The sequence below is a fragment of the Staurois parvus genome, unplaced genomic scaffold (genome assembly GCF_062004578.1).
Source record: "Staurois parvus isolate SC_StPar_1 unplaced genomic scaffold, SC_StPar_1.0 ptg000032l, whole genome shotgun sequence".
Taxonomy (NCBI): domain Eukaryota; kingdom Metazoa; phylum Chordata; class Amphibia; order Anura; family Ranidae; genus Staurois; species Staurois parvus.
The window spans coordinates 1,630,417-1,655,803 of record NW_028317828.1 but is presented as its reverse complement, the minus strand read 5'-3'; the positions used below and the strand labels follow the sequence as shown (position 1 = coordinate 1,655,803).

The following is a 25,387-nucleotide window of genomic DNA, read 5'->3' as shown; positions in this document are numbered from 1 at the left end:
TAAACATGTGGAACTACCCCATCCCCAGGAAGTGGCACTAGCTGAGAGTATCAATAGCTTCAAAAAAGCTTCTAGACATCTTCATCACAAAGCAGAATATACAGGGCTATGGGAATGAAAATCACAAACACATAGGTTGAACTGAATGGACATGTCGTTTTTCAGCCTTTTAAGCTATGTAACTATGCAAGCTAAGCCAACATTTTTTTGTTAGTCAAATCTCTTGTTGGGTTTTTACAGCGATCCAGCTTTTTTTTTTTGGCTGGGCAAAGGCTGGTACAAGATTGAACTGCCCCACTGCTATAATCTGTAATACTGAATAAATAAAAAAAAGATTTCTACATATATATTAGAAACATACTTTTGTGTTTGAAGTGATTCCTGCTGTATGGTCATTTAGTTATTCATTTAAGGCATGCCTCATTGTTTAGTTGTGTCAGATTAGAGGGACTTCATTACTAATTACATAGTGTACATTTAAAATTGGCCAGCCTGTGAAGAAAATATTTAAAGCAGAAATAAAATGACCTTCGCTTAAGTGGTCACTGGTCCTGTTCTTTGCTGGCGCCATCATCTTTTGCAATGTGTCTGTCTTCAGCCATCTTCATTGGCCAGGGTTGGATGACATCACTCCTGCACATGTGCAGGAGTCAGTCATTCCAGCACTTAGAAACCGGGCCACTGTGTATGCTGAGCTGCGCTTTTGCAGTTCAGTTTACGTGGCAGACAGTGAACAGGCAGGTAGCTACATCTTTCTGCATGTCTCTTCTGCATTAAGAGCCTGCCTGATTGCGGTTTTAGACAGCAAAACTTTAGCTTTATTTTTAATACTTACATGTCTGTCTGCCCATGCTATCAATCTTCTCTGTCTTGAAGAACATCAGTGACTGAAAAATCATCCACATCTGACAATACTTCCAGAAGTGTTGCTTGCTTGGTCCTCCTTTCATGTCCTGTAGTGACATGGGGGCCAGTACATGGAACCACAGCTCACAGACAGGGTCAGGCATCTGGCATTACCAAAGATGTAAGATGCATAAAAAAAAAAAAAACACATAAGAATCAGCACAAGGGGCATAACGTAAAATCATTAGGATGCATCCTTTCTGCTAATGCCTTTTCTATTAGGTGAAATCCTCTCCACCCCCACAGCCATAATCTTTCAGTGCAGTGGGGGTTAATAGAATTAAGGGGCTGTCACAGGTTCTCATCAGAAGTACCTGATAATGCCCACCCTTTCTGTCCAGCTCTGCCATTCATAGAAACCATAGTACAGCTTCTATAAATAAAACAGGATTTTTGAATCGAGGGGTTTGATCCATTAATAATTCACCCATCCTCCATTCATAGATCGCTTTCCATTCATAGAAGCTGTAGTCTGGCTTCTATGAATGGTGGAGGTGGGCAAATAGGGTGGAAATAGTCAAACACTTTTGATGAGAGCCTTTCACAGCTCCCACAGTTCAATTAAAACCCTCCGCACTGCAAAATTATGGTGGCAGGAGTGTGGGGTATTTACGGAGGAGAATTCGCTTAATAGAAGAGGCATCAGCACAAAGAATGCATCTTACTCACTGTGAGATGCACTATATTGTCAAAAGTACCGGGACGCCTGCCTTTACACACACATGAACTTTAATGGCATCCTAGTCTTAGTCCGTAGGGTTCAATATTGAGTTGGCCCACCCTTTGCTTCAACTCTTCTGGGAAGGCTGTTGACAAGGTTTAGGAGTGTGTTTATGGGAATGTTTGACCATTCTTCCAGAAGCACATTTTTGAGGTCAGGCACTGATGTCAGATGAGAAGGCCTGGCTTGCAGTCTCCGCTGTAATCCCAAAGGTGTCTATTGGGTTGAAGTCAGAACTCAGGCCAGTCAAAGGTCAGGTGCAGGCCAGTCAAATTCCTCCACCCCAAATTTGCTCATCCATATCTTTATGAACCTTGCTTTGTGCACTGATGTTGCTGATGAGAAGGCCTGGCTCACAGTCTCCGCTCTAATTCATCCCAAAGGTGTTCTATCGGGTTGAGGTCAGGACTTTGTGCAGGCCAGTCAAGTTCCTCCATCCAAAACTCGCTCACCACTTGCTTGTTCGTGTATTTACGGAGCTTTGTGCACTGGTGCGCAGTCATGGTGGAACAGGAAGGGGCCATCCCCAAACTGTTCCCACAAAGTTGGGAGCATGAAATAGTCCAAAATGTCTTTAGTATGCTGACGCCTTAAGAGTTCCCTTTACTGGAACTAAGAGGCCAAGCCCAACCCCTGAAAAACAACCCCACACCATAATCCTCCCTCCACCAAACTTTACACTTGGCATAATCAGTCAGGCAAGTACCATTCTCCTGACAACCGTCAGACCTAGACACATCCATTGGATTGCCAGGCAGAGAAGCGTGATTTGTCACTCCAGAGAACATGTCTAAACTGCTCTAGAGTCCAATGGTGGCATGCTTTAAACCACTGCATCAGACACTTTGCATTACACTTGGTGATGTAAGGCTTGGATGCAGCTGCTTGGCTATAGAAACCCACTCCATGAAGCTCTCTATGCACTGTTGTGCTAATGTGAAGGCCACATGAAGTTCGGAGGTCTTTAGCTATTGACTCTGCAGACATCTGCGCACTGTGCACTTCAGCAAGCATTAACCCCACTTTGTCATTTTATGTGGCCTACCACTTTGGGGTGGAGTTGCTGTTGTTCCCAGTTTCTTCCACTTTGTTATAATACCACTAACCGCTGACCGTGGAATATTTAGTAGCAAGGAAATGTCACAGATGGACTTATTGCACAGATGGAAACCTATCACGGTACCACATTTTAATCCATTGAGCACTTAAGAGAAATCCATTCTTTTTTCTCAAATGTTTGTAGATGCAGTCTGCATGCCTAGGTGCTTGATTTTATATACCTGTGGTTATGGAGGTGATTGTAACACCTGAATCCAATGATTTGGAGGGGTGTCCCAATACTTTTGGCAATATAGTGTGTATCCCTTGTGCTGATTTATGTGTTTTTTTTTTTAATTTTGGCTGCACTTAGGCTTAAAGTTCCTTCAACCACCAAAGTTCTGAAACTGAAAGAAGACTGGCAGAAAGGTGGCAGGACAGATAACTATGTTTTGTTTTTTACTTATTCTCAACTTTAGAAATCGGTGACAGACTCACTTTAGGTTATTTTAAAGGACCCCATAGTCTGTTTGGACTTGCTCTATGAAAAAAGTCTCTGTGCTATGTTTGGCTATGTTGCAAACTGCACCTAGTTTCCAAGTGTTCTGGAATGTGGGTGTGTCCCATCTGAGCAATACAGGGAAGGGACAGCACCTGTCACACTTGTAGCTGGGGACTTGAAAGAGGCACACACAGGGAGCTGTCCCAGAGAGTTCCTTTCAGGAGGAATGTCAGTTTATTGCTCTTGGTTGTGAATTAACCATCCCGGATTTGCCTCACTGCTTCTGTTTTAAGGTGAGCAGTCTGGTTCACTAATGTTATTATTATTATTGCTAGCAGGTTAGAAAAATTGTGGCAAGTGAGTGTAAAGCAATATTTCTCCATCAGGAGCCATATAAGCCGCTTCCTTTCATTGACCTTGTACATAGACTGCCTTGAAATGGTTGATGGGATGGATTTTTTTTTTGTACAACTAGCACAGGTGCACCTGCAAATGCTGGATCATGTTGGATGCTTTTTGTTATCAATAGGAAATTAGTTCATGTGATTTTCCTCTGTGTTTATATACCTTTAGGCTAGTACATTTAAACAGCCATAGCATTTTATTGGCATTTTGCAAGTGGTTAGTAAACAGTCAGAGTGTGCCCTCTAAATAATGACAAAATAGTAAAAAAAAAAAACAGAAAATGGCAAACTGCATTGTAAATACATGAAAACCACCCGCTAACACTTTCCATTGTTTTAAATGGGTATGGTTGAAGTTGGCATCTGTGTTTATCAGTGGTTGATAACCATGGAACACCGCAGGAGGAATCACTTATTAACTGTCTTCTGCTTGTACTGCTTTTTGTTTGCAATTCAAGTTTGTGCAGTGAGAGGTTGACAACCATTGTTACCTTTAATTGCTGGAAACCTTTATTTCTTCAAAATTATTTTACCTATGCCTTGAGAGTCTTTTTTCTGCTTTCCCTGCAGAGTACCCCTGGAACCTCACAATTAATGCCAGTCTAAAACTGGCTACACATTATACAATTCTTTTGTACAATTTCCTTTAGATTTATCAAAACCATATAATATGAAGGCAAACCTAAACACTTTCAAATTGTATGCAATCAGGCAGGCCCTTGCACTACATAGTTGAAGGTAAATCTAAAGGAAATTGAACAAGAAAATCGTATGATGTGTAGCCAGCTTAAGGGCTCATTTACACTTGTCACCCTGTAATGAGCGTTCTGAGGTGGATTGCTTTCCAGGCGGCATTTGTCAGGCATTATCTTGCCTCCTCACCACCTGTTTTAACCTTGTAACGTCTACACCACCATGGTGCAATCGTGGAATGGCCCCATTGACTTGAACGGATCATGCTTGGTGGCAATATTGCCCACCAAACTCATCAGGGAAAGTATGATTTTGTCATGGCAGTGAAGCTAAGAACCGCAGTTCCTCGCACACAGCTAATGTGTAAGGTAAAGTCTATGGGCTTGGAAAAATCTGCATTTAAAATCGATAGAAAACTGGCTAAACGATCGTATTCAGAGAGTAGTGGTTAATGATTCGTACTCTGAATGGTCTAGGGTTGTCAGTGGTGTACCCCAAGGTTCAGTGTTGGGACCCTAACTTTTTAATATATTTATAAATGATATAGGGTCTGGGATTATAAATACCATTTCAGTCTTTGCAGATGACACCAAGCTGTGCAGTGGAATAACGTCCTTACAGGATGTCTCCAATTTACAAGCCGACCTCAATGCACTGTTCAATTGAGCAACTATGTGGCAAACAAGGCTTAATGTTGATAAATGTAAGGTTATACACTTGGGGGGCTAAGAATATGCATGCATCATACATAGTAGGGAGTACAACTGGGGGAATCAATGGTGGAGAAGGATCTGGGAGTTCTGGTAGATCACAAGCTTAATAATCAAATGCAATGCCAAGCTGCGGTTTTTAAAGCGAGCAAAATTCTCTCTTGTATTAAAAGAGGTATAGACTCCAGAGAGAGAGATATATCATATTACCCCTGTACAAATCATTAGTAAGACCTCATCTGGAATATGCAGTTCAGTTTTGGGCACCAATTCACAGAAAGAACATTGGGGAACTGGAGAAAGTAAAGTTAAGGGCAACCAAACTGATAAGAGGTATGGAGGAGCTCAGCTATGAAGAAAGATGTGGAATAGACTCCCTCAGAGTTGGTTCTGGCCAGCTCCATGGAATGGATTACACCGAATATAACTGAATGCTAACATTTATAGGTAAAGTTGATCTAGGGAATATCCAATTGCCTCTCGGGGGATCCGGAAGGATTTTTTCCCCATTTGCAGGCGCAAATTGGATCATGCTTTGCTGTTTTTTTTGGGGTTTTTTTTGCCTTCCTTTGGATCAACTGTGGGTATAGGATTATAACTTTTTTTTTTTAATGGTTGAACTGGATGGACTTTTGTCTTTTTTCAGCCAGATTAACTATGTAACCACAGCACATACATCCCTAGAAACTAATAAACTAGACCTAAAGCTAACAATATATTAAAAAGCAGAAAATATTGGAAAAATGATGGTAAATATTGATAGTATGTGTATGCATAACACCCTTGTTTATTTTATCAGTGGTGAAATTACCACTTTTGTGGTAACATTGGTTTTATGTTTAGTAATTGGGCCCTAGCCTCCTATCTATATCTAGTTTGTATTTAAAATGCATTGAATGTGACATTCAGTAAACATACACTGCACGTGGATCAATCACTGTCTTAAACACACACACCAGAAAGATTCTAAAAGGATGTTTGGTGAATGTCACATTCACTGCTCTATAAATATACCCCTAGGTGTCCACTCATGACTTACAGTGAAAAGAAGCTAAAACAAGTAATTTCATGGTTTTTGAACAGTATAGATTTTGCTGTTGATAAAGTATCCATGTTAGATCATGTATTTGAAGACATCCATTTAGAAAGAAAAGAACAAAAGACTTTATGCACATGAGCATATTTAAATACTACTATCTACGTGGAAGAAGTTGTCAGGAAAATCAAATGTAAAAAAATGATCATTTGGGCACATAATTCCACATGTTTATATGCATTTACAGGCATTTAGAAGCAAACGAGCATAAACTCATTCTACTGTCCAGGATATTTAATAATAGCCACTGGAATTAATTTATGTGCATACACATGTGTAAATGTATGTATGTGCATAAATGATGTCTGTAAGTTCTACATATGCAGGTTTTGTTTTTTTTAAGCCCCTTAATGCTGCTTTAAAGTAAGCCATAGATGATTTGATTTTCCCATGGTTGCAGAAAAGAAAATTGCTCACGGTCAGTGTTGAGGGGGGAATCCCTAGAATCACTAGTGTGTTCTGCTGGCAGGGAGCTGGAAGAACACAATGATTACTGCTAGTGCCTATAGTCGCCAACTGAAATTGCATGTAAAAAAAAATCCTACAGGCTGGTTGTACCCAAGTTGATTGACTTGGGTACTACTAGCCTGCCCATAGATGGATAGAATCTCAGCTGATTCCTGCTGAACCAGACGAGATTCGATTCATCTATGGCTGACTTAAGAGATACAAATTTAAAGTTCATAATGTGCATGGACACACTGACTGCATTCTGAGGCATAAAAAAAGAAACATGCCTTTTAACATGGTGTCTTTATTCTGCCTGAGTGCATGAGGCCTTAATCATACATAATTTGTGTTTACTACTGTGTGATTTGTTTTTATGACTAGAAGTGAAAGAGCAACTGTGATTCAATTAGTTTCAGTGGTCATTGTATACACCTTGACCTTTAATCATGCAATTGTGTTTTTGTGATATGGGACAATTAACAGCTGATTCATAAAAGAAACCCCACACAGGTTGTATTTGCAATTGATAGAAATGATTGGCAAATAGTGACCAGCTTTGCTACTGTAGTGAGCAGCTGAATATACACATTGTTTTCATGGAAGAATGAGTGGCTCATTTTGTGTAACTTGTTTCAAACTTTTGATGTCCACCTCTTTGTTGATGACTTTGTTATATTTGAGGATCTTCAGTTAAAAAAGGACACATAGCCGTCCAGGGTTCCAGTGCTGTCTTCACCCGGGCTGGTTTTTCGATGGTATTCAGGTCTCCAGCGCTGCCATGTTGACTGTGGGAAGCTGACTGGTACTCCCTGCGGCTTCACTGCCAGCTCCCCATTACGCACGTGTGAGACACTCTGTAACCTCCAGGGATGAGGCTGTGGGCAGTGAGGGGGTGAACGTCTGCTTGGATCTCCCAGACGGAAGTGGAAGCGTGTCCCTGCCATGCTCCCTTTAAAAGAGAGGAAACATTTTTTTTTGGGGTGGAGGGAGGATTAGAAATATCAGAACTTCCCTATTCAGACAAAGTTCTGCTTTAGGAATATTTGTTAAAGTCAAACTCCATCCAAATAAAAAGTTAGCACTTCTGACAGGTTTTTATTGCTGTCTGCAATCAAGTTGAGATATTTGTCCTTATTTATTGATCCAGAGACACAAGGACAAGAAACTAGGGCACTGTAGCATAGCTTATGGTACACAGTGAATCTAACATATAATCAACATTCACTGCAGGTGAATCTTCCAGATGCATGTGTTTTTGACCGTGATTGCTTCACCAACAATAAATGTTTGTTTGGTGAAAGTCATTTATAGCTATGCCCATAATGTTTTGTTGTCTGGAGACAAGGACTGAAAGTGAGGGGAAATGACCTCCAATGTGAGGTCAGCAATAAAATCATAACAGAGATTTAACCATTTTCTGCTCTCTAAAACTTTGAGCTTTAGGAGCTTATTGAAAAATATATAGCATATACAGTATTTCCATTGTCATGCATTTTTCTACTTTGAACAATATTTTCTTAAATACACTAAAATCTTTGTAATCTTCTTTACACAAAGAATATTGCACAGGGTTTAACTCCTACACATACAACTTTTTTCTCACATTAACCTCCCTAGCGGTATGATTATTTCAGATTTTTGGTGCTGAAAGTGGTACCATCATTTTGCATGAAAATATGTAGTTTTTTTATTGTAGGCTGTAATTTTTAGGAATAACTCACTGAAATCTGTCCGAACAAGAGTCTATTAAACATCCCGGGTATGATAAAATTTGAAACACGAAATCATAAATTATAATTTAATAAATAATCATAAAAAATAATAATATAATAATAATACATTTAATTCAATAATGTAATCAAACCAAAAAACACTGAAATTTGAAATAGAGCGCCAAGTTCGCACATCGCTGAGCAAAGTCGCAAAATCGTTTTCAGTGTCTGATGATGAATTTCCCCTCGAATCATTATCACTCAATTCTGCAAGTAGTTGTAGTTTACTATCGCTGTTCTCCAGCTGGTCTAAAACCACTTTTGACCTAAAGGGACGCTTTTTGGATGCCATGGACTTTTCTCAGTTTCTAGGCAGAAAGAACAGACAAAATGCAGGCAGGGCACAGGACAAAGCACTAGGGACAAAATGTATGTGAAATGGGTTGAAACAGCAATGTTTTACTATGTAAAATTTGTTTGGAAAAAAATGAAATTTTTTTAAATTTTCAAATTTCCCGCCGCCACCTGTACGTCCCGACGTCACAGGGACCGGAACACAGAAGCCAGATGCCGGCATCGGCCGGAGAAGATGGCCGGGGATGCTGCAGGGGACACATCACGGGAGCGAAGGACAAGGTAAGCTCTGCAGGGACTCCCTATGCAGCGCCACATGGTAAGCCCGAGTGTAGCTCGGGGTTACCGCTTTTGGTACTGACATTTTACCCCGAGCTACACTCGGGAATACCGCTAGGGAGGTAAAGGGCCTGTTCACCAAAATGTGTTGCTGAAAAGTCACACTTTCCTGTACCGTAGGGGAACGCATTGCCCTTGTGAAAGGCATACAGATTCCTATCAATTGTTGATGATGCCCTAAATGCATCTTACAAGCGCAGCGAGTTTGTGACCACCAAATTGCATGATACCGCAGTACCATGTAACTTGGTGCGGCTCGGTCTGAAAAAGTATGGCTTGCACTACTTTTTTTGTGCTGTGGTGTGTTTTGCAGCCCATGTGTTTCCGAGGTCTGTCAGCACCACATGGAAACGCGCCAGTGTAAACTGGTAATAAATCCTCATGCACACTGACATTTGGAAGCTTAAAAAAATTGCTGATGTAAAATCCTGGCATTTTGCTTCGCCTGGGGAGCTGCAGGTGGCTGGCCGTAGAAGTGAATGGCTGTATGTGTTTGTACTCGGATATACACTGATGTTTTTGTGCATTGGTGTAAACATGCGCATTGACTCCTTCCCTAAATGTGGAAGTTCTGAGTATGGGAAATATCTCATACATGAATGCTTGTGTTTAGACAGATTCAAGAAAACATTGGTGTATATCCAACTACAAGCACATACAGTCATTAATGTCTATTGCCAGCTGTATGTGCCCGAAGACAAATGCCTGTATTTTACACAAGGCAGCAGGGTGGATTTGATTTAAATCAAACTGATTTAAATCACGATTTAAATCACTAGTAAGTAAGGCTTGATTTAAATCATAGTTTTCTACATAAAGACTAATTCTTGCTGGTATAACTTTAATATGCAAGTAGATGAAGATTTTTAGAATAACAACTTTTCATATTAGTTTTTTTATCCCCAGTTTAATAGGTTAACCATTCGTATTTGGACAACTTTTCTGTTGTACTTAGGAAGGAGAAAAATAATCATTACCTTAATAATAACAATTTAAATAGATTTATTCAACTGAAACAATAACATTACAGCATATGTTATTTGCTTAAACAAACATCCATGTTTGTTAACTAATTTGGCTAAACAAAATATATATATTTTAAAAAACTTAGACTGTCAGCCCCTTCCTCCTCACACTTAGTTTCACTTTCTTCTTGTGCAGATCTATTCCACTCCAAGCAATCAGAAAAATATTGTTTCTATTCTATTCACTGAACTTCTTGAAACTTAGCACTGAAGGGGTTGATTCTGTATTCATAGGTTTGTAGAAGTTAGGATTAAGGTCTTTTTCTTAACTCATGTTCATGTTATAACATTTTTGCTGTGAAGAAGAGGCATGTGATCTCCGCTGAGTCAAATTCAGTTTTGAGAACTGCAAAAGTAAACCAAGCATCTGTAATAATATCTTGTAGGCAGAGAAACTGCCCAATAATCTTACAAAAACCTCTGGAAGAGCATGACATTGTGCATGGATTAATGAAATTTATTTACCAAAAAAATTGAACATATACAGCCTTATTCTACATAATTAAAAAACGAATCTTTATTTCATGATGGAATAACCTTTGGATGGTAATATATTTTCCTCAAAAAGCATTTTATTTTAAAAAATCCGATTTAAATAAAAAAAATCAGATTTAAATAAAACAAATCAGATTTAAATAAAACAAATCAGATTTAAATAAAACAAATCAGATTTTTTTTTAAAAAAATCATTGATTTTTATACACTCTGCGAGGCAGTGAATTTTTATGAGGTGTGTTGCCAAGAGAAGCCAAGATCAGGTTTTGCTGATTTTGTTCTGAAGCGTACTATAAAGCTGTAATACTGAACTGTAATGGTGAGACTGCATGACTATATTTATGTAACTAGAACTTTGGGTCAATTTGTGTGTTGGCAAACTTCTTATTCTTAGTTACTGGAAAGCTGTTAAATTTAGGTTATAATTCCCTCCCTGCCCTTAGGGATTCAGTCACACTTTGCTGTGGTAAACAATTGAAAGTGTTGTTCACTAGATCTACATCTACACATACACTTTATTGCCAAAAGTATTGGATGCCTGCCTTTACATGCACAGGAACTTTAATGGCATCCCAGTCTTAATCTGTAGGGTTCAATATTGCTATAGCAGCTTCCACTATTCTGGGAAGGATCTCCACAAGATTTAGGAGTGTGTCTACGGGAATGTTTGATCCTTCTTCTAGAAGCGCATTTGTGAGGTCAGGCACTGATGTCGGATAAGAAAGCCTGGCTCATAGTTTCCACTTTAATTCATCCCAAAGGTGTTCTATCGGGTTGAGGTCAGGACACTGTGCAGGCCAGTCAAGTTCCTCCACCCCAAACTCGCTCATCCATGTCTTTATGGACCATGCTTTGTGCACTGGTGCACAGTCATGTTGGAACAGGAAGGGGCCATCTCCAAACTGTTCCCACAAAGTTTGGAGCATAAAATTGTCCAAAATGTCTTGGTATGCTGATGCCTTAAGAGTTCCCTTCACTGGAACTAAGGAGCCAAGCCCAACTCCTGAAAAACAACCCCACACTATAATTCCCCCTCCACCAAACTTTACACTTGGCACAATTCAGTCAGCCAAGTACCGTTCTCCTGGCAACTGCCAAATCCAGACATGTCCATTGGATTGCCAGGCATTGAAGCATGATTTTTTACTCCAGAGAACACATCTCCACTGCTCTAGAGTCCAGTGGTGGCATGCTTTACACCACTGCATCTGTCAGTAACCCAGATATGACCAGAGACGTGTGGACTGACACAGGGAACACCAGGCTTCAGGAGTGATGAAAACAATACAATTTATTTGTGAGACACCAATATACAACACACAGTGCAACAACAGCTAGATAACAAAGCCCTTCACCCAATATATACATGAACAGCTACCATGCGTAGTCAGGCTAGCCGGGGTCATACATGGGAGATCAATGGCTGGATATCCCACTGCCGGAGTCAAGCGCCTGGCTGGCTTTCCTGCTGGTAGACTTATCGTTATGCAGCCAAACACAGGAAGGCAGGTTGCTGGGCACAGGATCTCCAGAGGCAGGCTGGGAATCAGGTATCGGCCAGTTTAGCTGGCAGAGGCACATCAGGCTGGGCAGCTGGCAGAGGCACATCAAGCTGGGCAGCTGGCAGAGGCACATCAAGCTGGGCAGCTGGCAGAGGCACATCAAGCTGGGCAGCTGGAAGAGGCACATCAAGCTGGGCAGCTGGCAGTGGCACATCAGGCTGGGCAGCTGGCAGTGGCACATCAGGCTGGGCAGTGGCACATCAGGCTGGGCAGTGGCACATCAGGCTGGGCAGTGGCACATCAGGCAGAGGCACATAAAGCTGGGCAGCGGGCAGAGGCACATCAGGGTGGGCAGCAGGCAGAGGCACATCAGGCTGGGAAGCAGGCACCGGGTCATCAGGCTGGGCAGCAGATACAGGCCAGACATTGGATATCGAGTCGGCAGGACAAGCCGCAGGCATCGGGTCATCAAGCCGGACAGCGGGCACCGGTTCATCAGGCTGGGTAGCAGGCATCGGGTCAACAGTCACTGGGTCATCAGGCTGAACAACGTGCACCGGATCATCAGGCTGGATAGCAGGCATCGGGTCATCAGTCTGCATAACTGATATTGGGTCATCAGGTGGAGTAGCGGGTGCCGGATCATTAGGCTGGATTACGGGCAGCGGGTCATCAGGCTGAATGGCAGGTATCGGTTCCTCAGTCCGAATAATGGGCATTGGATCATCAGGCGGATAGCGGGCACCGGGTCATCAGGCAGGATAGTGGGCACAGGTCATCAGGCAGGATAGCGGGCACTGGATCATTAGGCTGGACAACGGACAGTGGGTCATCAGGCCGAATGGCAGGTATCGGTTCATCAGGCCGGACAGCGGGTGCCGGGTCATCAGGTTGGACAGCGGGCGCCGGGTCATCAGGCTGGACAGCGGGCGCCGGGTCATCAGGCTGGACAGCGGGCGCCGGGTCATCAGGCTGGACAGCGGGTGCTGGGTCATCAGGCTGGACAGCGGGCATCGGTTCATGAGACAGCAGGTTGCCCAATTTGGATACTGGCAGGATGGTACTGGTTGGATAGAATTTTCGCTTCTTATTGGGTTTAGTTACTGAAGCACTGCAAGTGAATGCAGGGCTGTAAACGGAGGGAGCAGCTGAAGACAGAGAAGAGCTGTCGGATGGAACAGAGAAGGGAGCCTTTGCTACAGAGGACTTCTTTACAGGGTTAAAGGCTGGATAGGTGCAGCGAGTGGGAACAGGGTACTGACATGTGGTTGATAGCAGGGCATACTGGGCTGTAACTGGGGGTGCTGTGGGGAATGGGGGAAGAGAGTTTTGAGAAAATGGATTAGAAGCAGGACTGGGTTGTTGCAAGCTGACTGAGGCAGGGTGTAACAAATCTGACCATGTCTGTAGTACTGGTTGAACAAAGCTCAGCTTACACATAGCCTGTCTGACCAAAGATTGCACTGCGTTTATACAATCAACTAGCACATGTGGTGAACATGCTGAATAATGCTCAAAGAAGCAATCCGGATCATCCTCCAACAACCATACCAGTGATTCTACTTGATCTGTACTGAATGGCGGAGAAAAGTCATCCCTGCTTTCAGGGGTACTGGACAGAGCCAATTCAGCACAAGTCTGGATCAATGGCTGCACCTCAGAAAACACCCTGCCCTGATCTACTATAGAATGAGCAACTCGCATGCACTCTAGCAGCTGATCCCTGGCCCACTCCTTCAGAATCTGATAGTAGTATTCTTTGTCTTCTATTACTAGCAGAGACAAGTACACAACCTCCTCAGGATACATACTGCACAAACAACAAGCCAAGATGGCTTCCCTGTGCAGCCACTCCTGGTCAGGACTGGCCTTGGTGTTATGTCAGTAACCCGGATATAACCAGAGACGTGTGGACTAACACAGGGAACACCAGGCTTCAGGAGTGATGAAAACAATACAATTTATTTGTGAGACACCAATATACAACGCACAGTGCAACAACAACTAGATAACAAAACCCTTCACCCAATATATACATGAACAGCAACCAAGCATAGTCAGGCTAGCCGGGGTCATACACAGGAGATCAACCATGGGACACAGAGGCAGACGGGACACAGAGCAGGTAGCAGAGGCTCAATGGAACAACACCAAGGCCCTGCTTGCAGGCCTGGTTGCTGTTTAAATACACCTCCTGCAATCAGCCTCAGGTGATGACTTGATTGCAAGAGGTGAGATCCTGGCTGCTGAAAAGGCACCTGCTGGTATGTCCCGATCCTGCAACCAGTGGTAATTCCTTTCCTGACAGCATCTGATGCTTTGCATTGCACTTGGATGCAGCTGCTCGGCCATGGAAACTAATTTTATGGAGCTCTCTATGCACTGTTTTTGCTAATGTGAAGGCCACATGAAGTTTTGAGGTCTTTAGCTATTGACTCTGCAGACAGTTGGTGACTTCTGCGCATTGTGCGCTTCAGCATGCACTGACCCCGTTCTGTCATTTTATGTGGCCTACCGCTTCATAGCTGAGTTGCTGTTGCTTTCACTTTGTTATTATACCACTAACAGTTGACCATGGAATATTTAGTAGCAATGAAATTTCACAGATGGACTTATTGCACAGGTGGCAACCTATCACGGTACCACGCTTGAATTCACTGACCTCTGAGAGCGACCCATTCTTTCACATATGTTTGTAGAAGCAGTCTACATGTGTGGCCATGGTGGTGATTGGAATACCTGAAACTATTGATTTGGCGGGGTGACCCAATACTTTTGGCAATATAGTGTACACATTTTGATTATCTGTGTGGAAGTTCATTCAGATCTTTTCTGCTTAGGAGTATATGTTTTCTGAAATGGTTTGGTAAGGATGATAGTTGTGTTTTCCACTAATCAATACTTGGACCATTGGATTTATATAAAAATCCAAAACTGATATGGAGGCATTCATGGGTTTTGCAGTGGTGAAAAATCAAAGTAGCATTTTTATGATTAGTGTTTCAATAGAGCTTCTTTCTCAAGACACTAAAACAAGGCATTATGTGTACTTATCATACGTAAGAACTTCAGAACGAGGCAGAGAAGGCATGGACATGGTTAAATTGTGCTGAATTTAGGGCATGTCTTAATGAGTCCTGGTTAAATAAAATCTACTTCTACTTTTTTAATATGCACTGTACTGGGAGTACACACATAAACCTAAAGCATTAGTTAAAAAAGTAAAAAAAAAACCAGAGAGAACACTTTGAGTCTACTTAAAGAACTTAATTTAAATAGTTGCAAACTGTACAGTAACAATCATCTGTTTAAAAAAAGCGAAAACTTTGTTTTTGCACAATGTAACGCACAACATAACATATAGAGGGAGGGGTCCAGGTATACTTGCTATAGAATGGAGCATATACTGTACAGTATATAGTGTGGAGGCATATATGTATCATAGGGTCCTTTACATAACTGATAAGGGGAACAATGACCGGGGTGTGTGTGTTGGGTAGGAAAGGGGTGCTGCTGTCAGTTGGGGATGCCCTGAAGATAGTGGTTCCTGAGAATACCAAATGCTTCTTAATCTTTGGGGAAAAAATAAAATGCCCAATGTCAGTGGAAGGGAAAAAAAATCGCTCAGCACTGAAACTAGCAGGTGAGAAACTTTCTAGTGAGGTGAAAAATGCCATAAGTGTCCATGGAAGGAGGAATGTTTTGATGTTGGTAGTCAATAGGGGCTGGAAGGGTACACTGGAGGTCAGTGGGGAGGCCAAAGTGTATCATGGGAATTGTACCACTCTGCCATACTCATATCTCATGTTCTTGACTGAATTCCTTTTCCTATACCTAAGACCTCAACCATGGTGGAACAGGATCTTTCTAATTCAGACCTTAGGGCTCTTCCATGGGGGTTATCAATCTGACCTACATCTGATCCATGATTCTTCCCCATTGACAGTTGCTACACTCCACTAGTGGTACTCTTACAAGCTCTCCACCATATTATCTTCTGATCCTTCCCCTTTCTCATCTCTTTTCGATAACTCCTCTTTCCCCTTGCATTTAGGTAGTTCTCACATAGACCCCTTCTCTTGATCTTCCTGGCCAGATGCACATTAATTCATACATCCTCGTTCAGGCCTGCCAATATTCCCTACTGTCTTTCAGATGACTTAGGGTGGTTGACCTGTTCCAATTTATTGTCTTTTTGCAAATCATTTTCTATGGTCAAAGTCATCCACTGTTCCTACACTGACTTTGAGAAGCTGTGCTCCACCTCCAAGTCTCAGACACAAACTTTCCAAAATGAATAAATTACTTCAATGCAATCGTAATGATTCCCTACCCAATTTCATTATAGACCTAGGACTTAAACTCTCCTCAGCAGACTTACAAACATCCTTCCTGTTCATTCATAAATCCTATGTTTCCTGTCATGCACAGGAAAAGAATTACAAGATTCTGCTGCATTGGTACAGGGATTTGGTTCCCCTCTACCCCCAGTGAGTGTTAGTGGTGTGGTCACAAGCGGGGCATATATATGCATTCCTGCTGGGAGCTCCCCAGGATTAGCCCTCTTTGGAAGATTATTTTGGATATAAGAAGATGTATGATGAGTCCTTGACTCCCTTTCCAGAGATGGCTTTGCTTTCTATTTTGGATGGTTTGGTAGCTTCTCAAAAATGCTGACAGACATGCTGGTGACTTGGAATGGAAGAGTTCCTGCACATATTCTCTGAGGGAAAAAAAAGCCCTGTCCGTATATAATTTGTAGTGTCTTTGTTTTATATCCAAAGTACTTTTATCAAACCTAGGCATAATTCAATGAAACTACTGCTATCTCTACTACATATTAATGATTATTATGAAATAGTCATTAATTGTCACAGGGGGTTTAGCATTGTTTAAAGCTGAAGTTTATCAAAAAAAATCCCTACAGCTTTAATCACATCATTACTTGTAATGAAGGATGTCTCACATTGTGCAGGCAGCTGGATTCTTGAGAAATCTACACTGCAGATTCCGGTCTTCCTGTCTCTGAATGTCTGGCGCTGCAGTGGGTAACAGCTTTGGTTCTTCATGCAGAACAGCAACATTCATTTTATTGGCAGACAGGTCATCAAACAGTATATCCCCAGCAAACAGGCCAGATATGGGGTGAAGTTATACAAGCTTTGCGAGAGGGCCACAGGGTACATGTATAACGTCTGGGTTTATGAAGGAAAGGACAGCCATCTGGAGCCCCCTGAATGCCCAAGCTATATGGGGAGCAGTAGAAAATTGTGTGAGATCTTGTAACACCACTATTCCAAAGGGTATCACCTCTACATGGGTAGTTTTTACATTAGCCTCCCACTATTCTGACATCTTAATCTATAGCAAACTGTGGTCAGAATGGTCAAACAGCAAGAGCTTCCCATAAATATTGGTTGCCACAAAGCTCAAAAGGGAGAAGTCAGCCAGTTTGCGGAATCAAGAAACCTTGGCCCTAAAATGGAGAGAGAAACTGGATGTGTAAGTCTTTTCCCCATGCACGATGACACTGAAGTGGAATTCCAAGGAAGATACGGTTCTGTCCAAAAGCCTCAGTGCATACAGTACAACAAATTCATGGGTGGTGTAGATTATAATGACCAAATGTTACAGCCCTACTTAGCCACCAGAAAATCAGTCCATTGGTACAAAAAAGTATCCATATACTGTACCTGCTTCAGTTAGCCCTGTACAACTCTATGACATCTATTGTAAGTTTACACAGACCTGGATTCTACCCAGAAGGCCCTGTCCCTGAACACATTTGCTCTGATGTAGTAAAGTAGACTGCATGCAGGACACTTCCCTGATCTCATCCCTCCAAAAATGTTGTGTATGCACCAGTTACAAAATTAGATGTGACACCTGACTATTGTCCCCAGTGTCCCTCCCAGCCTGGCCTCTGAATAGGAGACTGCATCTGTATCTACCATACATTGCTCTGATAGTGAAGGTATGGTGAAAATATTTTTTGTGTCCACTTCCTGCTATTTCCCTGTATGGCCCTGCCATTTGAACTGACTTTGGCCTGTTAATTAACCATGCTTTTTGCCTGCCACCTGGACTGATCTGATCTGTAGTAGTGGGATTGTAGGCAACAGTGAAGTCTCACATAAACAGAAGTGATGGGCTCCAGTGTGTTTCAGAGCAAACAAAGCTTTATTTTTCTATAGGTTTCTTTGTGATTCCTGGATCAGGGTCTGGAGTACATAGGTTTCAAAGAAATTGGATGGGAAGAATCCTCTACCCCTGTATCAAGGTCTTACTTGACCAAAGTCCTAAGCCCAATGTTTCTGCCTGGACCAATGTATCAACAAATGTATTGGGTAGTCAGGAAATTTAGATGTGTAATTTAGGATCCTAAATGTAATATACTACAGTTGTGTATGGCTATTTTGACTAATGATTTTATTGCAGACCGCTTCTCAAAAGAGATTTTAGTTTCACATGGTTTGATTATTTCTATACTTTATGTTGCATAAAAGTGATTTCATAAGTACAGTTATTGTTGTGGTTTTAAATGGAAATAGGAAAACAATGCGAGTTATGTTCTTTGTAAAGTCCTATGTATAGTGTTCTAAAAACAAATTGCCTGGTTGTGGAAAGCTCACTATAAACATTAGAAAGAGCCCAAAGGTTTGGAAATGATTGGTTTGCCAGGTCTACTTGCCAAAATAATCCAACCTAGCTAATAAACTCCTAGAGCTTTCTGTCAGGGGATCTGCAAAGGGTCCCCAGAATATGGATATTAAACTATTTGCATATTCCCAACAAGTGTTAAAAGAAATTTAAAATGTGCCCTTACTCAGGTTTCTAGCCTCACTATCCCTCTAGCAGATATGTGCACTGCTTGAATGTCTCTGAAGGTTGGTCAAGAAGCAGCCGTGATGCCCTGGGCCTTCTCTTTAGCCTGTGCTTTCTTTCCTGATGATCTAGTGTGGTTGAACAGTGTGAACAGAGTTAATGCAGCCCTGGGGCAGGGGCTAACTGATGACTGGCCTCAGATCTCTCTGAGCCCATCTCCTCTATTACAGACTTCCCTGGTGATTTCTAGGAATCATTCCCTCCAATAGGCAACTTGCATGGCATGTGTCTCCCCCTCCCGGGATCACCTACACAGAAAGAATAGTCCCACAAGGTTTCTCTCATAGCTCAGTCTGCTCTGCCTTCTCCCCATATCCAGAGGTAAGAATAAAGTTCCCAACCGCAGCAGTGATCAATCACATTGTTCCCTTCCTCACCATCCATGAAAGTTGAGGGCAACAAAGGATCCTGTTGAACAACTGTGATGATGTCCAGGGTCTCAGCCAAGGCTGCACTTGTGTAGCTTGTACCCTAAATGGGCCACCAGCCAGGGCTACAGTTGTGTAACTTATACCCTAAGAAACCCTGTGATCAAGACTAGAGATGAGCGAATTATTCAAAAATTCGATTCGGCTGATTCGGCGAATTCGCGGAATAAATTCGATTTGAGTCGAATATATTCGCTGCGAATTTAACATATAAAAAGGGTGTTTGTAGGCTTCAGAGAGCCTTTATATTAGTGCAGGACACTGTACCTTTAATTTAAATGCCCTTGGAGTCTGCTGGGGAAGAGAAATAATACTGTCAGTCAGTATGACATGCAGATGAGTGCCGTCGATCTTAGAATCACCGCACACTTCACTCATTTGGGCAGTCACGGGGCCAAAACCAGAGTGTGGAGCCACAGTGTGGCGGTGGAGGCAGCAGCAATGGGAGGCCATACAGCACCCTATGAAAATATGGAACCCACCAGCAGTGTGAGGAGACCTGAAAGTGGCAAATGGCAGAGTGTGGCGATGGAGACAGCAGCAATGGGAGGCCGTACAGGGACCCATGACACACTCTGGACCTGGCAGCAGCATGAGGAGGCGGTACAGGGGCCCATGACAGATTACAGGCCTGGCAGCAGCATAAGGAGTCGGTACGGGGGCCCATGGCAGATTACGGGCCTGGCAGCAGCAATGGGAGGCCATACAGCACCCTATGACAAAATGGAACCCACCAGCAGTGTGAGGAGACCTGAAAGTGGCACATGGCAGAGTGTGGCGATGGAGACAGCAGCAATGGGAGGCCGTACAGGGACCCATGACACACTCTGGACCTGGCAGCAGCATGAGGAGGCGGTACAGGGGCCCATGACAGATTACGGGCCTGGCAGCAGCATGAGGAGTCGGTACGGGGGCCCATGGCAGATTACGGGCCTGGCAGCAGCAATGGGAGGCCGTACAGGGACCCATGACACACTCTGGACCTGGCAGCAGCATGAGGAGGCGGTACAGGGGCCCATGACAGATTACGGGCCTGGCAGCAGCATGAGGAGTCAATACGGGGGCCCATGGCAGATTACGGGCCTGGCAGCAGCAATGGGAGGCCCGTAATCTGCCAGCACCCTATGACAAAATGGAACACACCAGCAGTGTGAGGAGACCTGAAAGTGGCACATGGCAGAGTATGGCGATGGAGACAGCAGCAATGGGAGGCCGTACAGGGACCCATGACACACTCTGGACCTGGCAGCAGCATGAGGAGGCGGTACAGGGGCCCATGACAGATTACGGGCCTGGCAGCAGCATGAGGAGTCGGTACGGGGGCCCATGGCAGATTACGGGCCTGGCAGCAGCAATGGGAGGCCCGTAATCTGCTAGCACCCTATGACAAAATGGAACCCACCAGCAGTGTGAGGAGACCTGAAAGTGGCAAATGGCAGAGTGTGGCGATGGAGACAGCAGCAATGGGAGGCCGTACAGGGACCCATGACACACTCTGGACCTGGCAGCAGCATGAGGAGGCGGTACAGGGGCCCATGACAGATTACGGGCCTGGCAGCAGCATGAGGAGTCGGTACGGGGGCCCATGGCAGATTACGGGCCTGGCAGCAGCAATGGGAGGCCATACAGCACCCTATGACAAAATGGAACCCACCAGCAGTGTGAGGAGACCTGAAAGTGGCACATGGCAGAGTGTGGCGATGGAGACAGCAGCAATGGGAGGCCGTACAGGGACCCATGACACACTTTGGACCTGGCAGCAGCATGAGGAGGCGGTACAGGGGCCCATGACAGATTAAGGGCCTGGCAGCAGCATAAGGAGTCGGTACGGGGGCCCATGGCAGATTACGGGCCTGGCAACAGCAATGGGAGGCCGTACAAGGACCCATGACACACTCTGGACCTGGCAGCAGCATGAGGAGGCGGTACAGGGACCCATGACAGATTACGGGCCTGGCAGCAGCATGAGGAGTCAATACGGGGGCCCATGGCAGATTACGGGCCTGGCAGCAGCAATGGGAGGCCCGTAATCTGCCAGCACCCTATGACAAAATGGAACCCACCAGCAGTGTGAGGAGACCTGAAAGTGGCACATGGCAGAGTGTGGCGATGGAGACAGCAGCAATGGGAGGCCGTACAGGGACCCATGACACACTCTGGACCTGGCAGCAGCATGAGGAGGCGGTACAGGGGCCCATAACAGATTACGGGCCTGGCAGCAGCATGAGGAGTCGGTACGGGGGCCCATGGCAGATTACGGGCCTGGCAGCAGCAATGGGAGGCCCGTAATCTACCAGCACCCTATGAAAAAATGGAACCCACCAGCAGTGTGAGGAGACCTGAAAGTGGCACATGGCAGAGTGTGGCGATGGAGACAGCAGCAATGGGAGGCCGTACAGGGACCCATGACACACTCTGGACCTGGCAGCAGCATGAGGAGGCGGTACAGGGGCCCATGACAGATTACGGGCCTGGCAGCAGCATGAGGAGTCGGTACGGGGGCCCATGGCAGATTACGGGCCTGGCAGCAGCAATGGGAGGCCCGTAATCTGCCAGCACCCTATGACAAAATGGAACCCACCAGCAGTGTGAGGAGACCTGAAAGTGGCACATGGCAGAGTGTGGCGATGGAGACAGCAGCAATGGGAGGCCGTACAGGGACCCATGACACACTCTGGACCTGGCAGCAGCATGAGGAGGCGGTACAGGGGCCCATAACAGATTACGGGCCTGGCAGCAGCATGAGGAGTCGGTACGGGGGCCCATGGCAGATTACGGGCCTGGCAGCAGCAATGGGAGGCCCGTAATCTGCCAGCACCCTATGACAAAATGGAACCCACCAGCAGTGTGAGGAGACCTGAAAGTGGCACATGGCAGAGTATGGCGATGGAGACAGCAGCAATGGGAGGCCGTACAGGGACCCATGACACACTCTGGACCTGGCAGCAGCATGAGGAGGCGGTACAGGGGCCCATGACAGATTACGGGCCTGGCAGCAGCATGAGGAGTCGGTACGGGGGCCCATGGCAGATTACGGGCCTGGCAGCAGCAATGGGAGGCCGTACAGGGACCCATGACACACTCTGGACCTGGCAGCAGCATGAGGAGGCGGTACAGGGGCCCATGACAGATTACGGGCCTGGCAGCAGCATGAGGAGTCGGTACGGGGGCCCATGACAGATTACGGGCCTGGCAGCAGCAATGGGAGGCCCGTAATCTGCCAGCACCCTATGACAAAATGGAACCCACCAGCAGTGTGAGGAGACCTGAAAGTGGCACATGGCAGAGTGTGGCGATGGAGACAGCAGCAATGGGAGGCCGTACAGGGACCCATGACACACTCTGGACCTGGCAGCAGCATGAGGAGGCGGTACAGGGGCCCATGACAGATTACTGGCCTGGCAGCAGCATGAGGAGTCGGTACGGGGGCCCATGGCAGATTACGGGCCTGGCTGCAGCAATGGGAGGCCATACAGCACCCTATGACAAAATGGAACCCACCAGCAGTGTGAGGAGACCTGAAAGTGGCACATGGCAGAGTGTGGCGATGGAGACAGCAGCAATGGGAGGCCGTACAGGGACCCATGACACACTCTGGACCTGGCAGCAGCATGAGGAGGCGGTACAGGGGCCCATGACAAATTACGGGCCTGGCAGCAGCATGAGGAGTCGGTACGGGGGCCCATGGCAGATTACGGGCCTGGCAGCAGCAATGGGAGGCCGTACAGGGACCCATGACACACTCTGGACCTGGCAGCAGCATGAGGAGGCGGTACAGGGGCCCATGACAGATTACGGGTCTGGCAGCAGCATGAGGAGTCGGTACGGGGGCCCATGGCAGATTACGGGCCTGGCAGCAGCAATGGGAGGCCTGTAATCTGCCAGCACCCTATGACAAAATGGAACCCACCAGCAGTGTGAGGAGACCTGAAAGTGGCACATGGCAGAGTGTGGCGATGGAGACAGCAGCAATGGGAGGCCGTACAGGGACCCATGACACACTCTGGACCTGGCAGCAGCAAGAGGAGGCGGTACAGGGGCCCATGGCAGAGTGGCGAAGCGTAAGCAGCTTAAATTGAAGGCCATACAGAGGCCTATGTTAAAAATAATAACATGTTTGGGGCATGATTCATGGCGGATTTAGTCAGTTGTGTCAGGAACTGGTGATTTGAAATCCAGACTAATCCACACCTGATTCATTTTCACAAACGTGAGTCTCTCCACACTTTGGGTGGACAGTCGTGTCCTCGGCGGAGTTACAATACCTCCTGCCGCACTAAACACGCGCTCCGATGCCACGCTACTGGCCGGGCATGACAGCCTTTCAAGGGCAAATTCAGCTAGTTGGGGCCAAAGGTCAAGTTTCGTTGCCCAGTAGTCAAGGGGATTGTCTACCTCGGTTGGCAGGGTGCTGTCCAAGTAGGCCCAAGCCTGTTGTTTGAGGTCCTGCTCCAGGTCCACCTGATGCTGCTGCTGCTGCTGCAGCTGGTTAGTAGTTTCCTCACTGCGCTGGTGAAGAAAGCTACTCATCATCGACTGCAGACTGAGGCAGCCGCTGCTGGTGGAGCTGCCACTGCTCCTACCACCCCACCCCTTCCCTGCTGCCATGGCAGCGGAACGCAAGCGCACAGGGCCCACAGTGTCTGAGGATGGACGTTGGCGCAGAAAGGCAGAGACCAACTGACTATATAGGTGGTTTTTATAGTACGTTATTTTGGCCTCCCTCTCAGCAGGTGTGAAAAAGGCCACCATTTTTGAACGGTAGCGAGAGTCCAACAAGGTGGACAGCCAAAAGTCATCCCTCTGTCTGATGGTTATTATTCGGCTGTCGCTACGCAAGCAAGCGAGCATGCTATGGGCCATTTGTGCCAAGGAATGCGAGGGACTCCCTGCCTCCATCTCCAGAGCATACTGCCACGGTGCGTCTGGGTCCTCTGTCTCCTCCTCCTCCTCTACCAGATGCTCCTGCTCCTCCACTCCTGTCCGCTGAGTGGAAAAACCACCCATTTCACTCAATAATTCCTGAGCACCAATGTCCTCCTCTACCTCCTCCTCTTCTTCCTGTCCTGCCCCCACAGGGGTCATGTGGCGTTGAGATCTGTGCGCCACGTCTACCGCACCCTGACCAGCCATTGTTAACAGCATTTGTTCCAGGACGTGCAACAGAGGAATGACGTCGTTCATCCCATAGTCCTGCCGACTCACGAATAGCGTGGCCTCCTCAAAGGGCCTGAGCAAGCGGCAGGTGTCACGCATGAGCTGCCAATGGCTGACATCGAAGTTACACAGGGGAGTACCTTTATCCGCTTGTAACATCAGGAAATCGGTGATGGCCTTTCGCTGTTCGTAAAGGCGGTCTAACATATGTAGGGTTGAATTCCACCTTGTTGCAACGTCGCAGATCAGGCGATGCTGTGGAATTCCGTTCTGCCGCTGCAGCTCAAGGAGGGTGTGCTTTGCGGTGTAGGAATGGCTGAAATGCATGCAAAGTTTACGTGACATTTTAAGGATGTCTTTCAGTGGGATGGTGGATTTTAGGAACCGCTTGACAACCAGATTGAACACGTGAGCCATGCATGGCGCATGGCACAACCTTCCTTGACGCAGAGCAGACACCATGTTCTTTCCGTTGTCGGTCAACATGGTTCCGATTTTCAGTTTGCGCGGAGATAGCCATCTGTCGATTTCTCTGTTCATTACACTCAGAAGTTCCTCCCCTGTGTGACTACGGTTCGCCAAGGCATACCAGGTGCAGCACAGCGTGACACCGTTGCGCCCTGCACATGTGATATGCCGGTCGGGTAATGGGACTTGGCACGGGGGTGGCGGCTGAGGACACGGCGGAAGAAGAAGTGGTAGAGGCGGACATCTTTGCTGGACCAAGGACGTGCAAACGTGGAGGCAAAGTGGCGTGACCTGTCCAAGTTGCTGGTGCGGCTGTGCCGGCACCACGTTCACCCAGTGGGCCGTAAATGACATGTACTGTCCCTGACCGTAGTTACAGCTCCACACGTCGGCGCTGCCGTGCACTTTGGCAGAGACCGACATGCTCAAAGACTGGCCCACCATCTCTTCTACATGTGAATGCAGGGCTGGCACTGCCTTTTTGGCAAAGAAATGCCGGCTT

General features: G+C 45.6%; 1 protein-coding gene across 2 annotated transcripts in view; it reads left to right on the top strand.

The window, feature by feature from the left end:
• Positions 1–3,334: 3,334 nt before the first annotated feature.
• The window catches only part of EPS8L1 (EPS8 signaling adaptor L1), a 604,003-nt gene continuing 581,950 nt past the window's right edge, over positions 3,335–25,387 (top strand). For both annotated transcript variants that reach the window (XM_089660829.1, XM_089660835.1), the window contains exon 1: positions 3,335–3,460. The gene's annotated coding sequence lies outside the window, so the exon portion shown is untranslated. The remainder of the gene's footprint in view (positions 3,461–25,387) is intronic.